Source organism: Polyergus mexicanus, unplaced genomic scaffold (genome assembly GCF_030449975.1).
Source record: "Polyergus mexicanus isolate NDT 795.1 unplaced genomic scaffold, iyPolMexi1.0 SCAF_11, whole genome shotgun sequence".
Lineage (NCBI taxonomy): Eukaryota > Metazoa > Arthropoda > Insecta > Hymenoptera > Formicidae > Polyergus > Polyergus mexicanus.
Genome location: NW_027223331.1, coordinates 5,943,459 through 5,945,958, shown reverse-complemented (window position 1 = coordinate 5,945,958; position 2,500 = coordinate 5,943,459). Strand labels below are relative to the sequence as shown.

Genomic DNA, 2,500 nt, shown 5'->3' with positions numbered 1-2,500 from the left:
ACCGCCGCCACCGCTGGGGAGGCTACGGCACAAAAGTTGTTTCGCGATCGGAGCGTCTCTTCCCCGTACATATAATATAATAATATATATATTTGGAAGAGCCGGGGCGGAATGTTCTTTGAAGAAACCGTCGGACTTGATCGGGTGTGATCCGTCCTCTCGCCCGTTCGTCCGATAGCCGCGCGCTCGCGTACAAACACGCTGACCGCTGCCCCGGTGCGGGGAGGGGCGCGTTCACGAGCGTTGCGGACGCACGGACGGGCGTAGGTTACCACCGGTACGCGCTAACGCCGGATCGTAACTCTGCGCTTGGCAAGAGCGCGATCGGGAAAGCGTCTTCTGCTCCGAATCGCATTCATGTAATTTCGCAATTTGCGCAACGAGCCTCAACGGGTCGCGCGCGACGCGACGCGACGCCGGTTGCGGCTACGAAGCTTAAGGAGAGAGTCTCGGATAATCCTCTCCTCCTCCATCCCGCTCGCACGACGCCGACCGCACCGAAAAAGGCCGACGGCGCTCTGCTGCTGGCTTCCCTTTCTCTCTCGGGTCGTCGCAGAGGCGCGCGGCGTTCGACGCGCGTCGTCGTATTAGTACATGCGGGATATAATCCGTCAATTCCATTTTACTTTCGTATCTGTTTTCTTTGTCCATTCAGTCGCCGACTGCTGCGAGCGCGCGTCCAAAAGACTCGAGACGCAGAGCAGGACCTCCGGAACGTTAATGATCCTTCCGCAGGTTCACCTACGGAAACCTTGTTACGACTTTTACTTCCTCTAAATGATCAAGTTTGGTCATCTTCCCGGCAACATCGGCAATGCCGAGACATTGCCGCGCACCAGTCCGAAGACCTCACTAAATCATTCAATCGGTAGTAGCGACGGGCGGTGTGTACAAAGGGCAGGGACGTAATCAACGCGAGCTTATGACTCGCGCTTACTGGGAATTCCTCGTTCATGGGGAACAATTGCAAGCCCCAATCCCTAGCACGAAGGAGGTTCAGCGGGTTACCCGGGCCTTTCGGCCAGGGAACACACGCTGATTCCTTCAGTGTAGCGCGCGTGCGGCCCAGAACATCTAAGGGCATCACAGACCTGTTATTGCTCAATCTCGTGCGGCTAGAAGCCGCCTGTCCCTCTAAGAAGATTTGTTTGTACGTTGGTAGTAAAAACCCGCCAGCCGAAGCCGGGGGCCTTCGCGATACCATAAGGTACGCCTATTTAGCAGGCTAGAGTCTCGTTCGTTATCGGAATTAACCAGACAAATCGCTCCACCAACTAAGAACGGCCATGCACCACCACCCACCGAATCAAGAAAGAGCTATCAATCTGTCAATCCTTCCGGTGTCTGGGCCTGGTGAGGTTTCCCGTGTTGAGTCAAATTAAGCCGCAGGCTCCACTCCTGGTGGTGCCCTTCCGTCAATTCCTTTAAGTTTCAGCTTTGCAACCATACTTCCCCCGGAACCCAAAAGCTTTGGTTTCCCGGAAGCTGCCCGCCGAGTCATCGGAGGAACTTCGGCGGATCGCTAGCTGGCATCGTTTATGGTTAGAACTAGGGCGGTATCTGATCGCCTTCGAACCTCTAACTTTCGTTCTTGATTAATGAAAACATTTTTGGCAAATGCTTTCGCTTCTGTCCGTCTTGCGACGATCCAAGAATTTCACCTCTAACGTCGCAATACGAATGCCCCCATCTGTCCCTATTAATCATTACCTCGGGGTTCCGAAAACCAACAAAATAGAACCGAGGTCCTATTCCATTATTCCATGCACGCAGTATTCAGGCGAAGGTAGCCTGCTTTAAGCACTCTAATTTGTTCAAAGTAAACGTACCGGCCCGACTCGACACTCAGTAAAGAGCACCGCGACGGGATATTAGTTGGGCCGCCCCTCGCGAGGCTAAGCCCACCGGTAGGACGTCCCACATCACGCCAGTTAAACACCGCGAGCGGTGAACCGACGGTGTGCGACACAGATTCAACTACGAGCTTTTTAACCGCAACAACTTTAATATACGCTATTGGAGCTGGAATTACCGCGGCTGCTGGCACCAGACTTGCCCTCCAATGGATCCTCGTTAAAGGATTTAAAGTGTACTCATTCCGATTACGGGGCCTCGGATGAGTCCCGTATCGTTATTTTTCGTCACTACCTCCCCGTGCCGGGAGTGGGTAATTTGCGCGCCTGCTGCCTTCCTTGGATGTGGTAGCCGTTTCTCAGGCTCCCTCTCCGGAATCGAACCCTGATTCCCCGTTACCCGTTACAACCATGGTAGGCGCAGAACCTACCATCGACAGTTGATAAGGCAGACATTTGAAAGATGCGTCGCCGGTGCTAGGACCGTGCGATCAGCACAAAGTTATTCAGAGTCACCAAAATAAACGGTGGACGAACGGCGAACCGCCCGCCACCGATTGGTTTTGATCTAATAAAAGCGTCCCTTCCATCACTGGTCGGGACTCTGTTTTGCATGTATTAGCTCTAGAATTACCACAGTTATCCAA

General features: G+C 53.6%; 1 non-coding gene across 1 annotated transcript in view; it reads right to left on the bottom strand.

Moving 5' to 3' along the window:
* Positions 1-718: 718 nt before the first annotated feature.
* Positions 719-2,500, bottom strand: part of LOC138937980 (small subunit ribosomal RNA) — a 1,921-nt gene continuing 139 nt past the window's right edge. Inside the window, exon 1 of the ribosomal RNA XR_011447628.1 lies at positions 719-2,500. This exon is cut by the window's right edge and continues 139 nt beyond it. This is a non-coding gene — a ribosomal RNA (small subunit ribosomal RNA).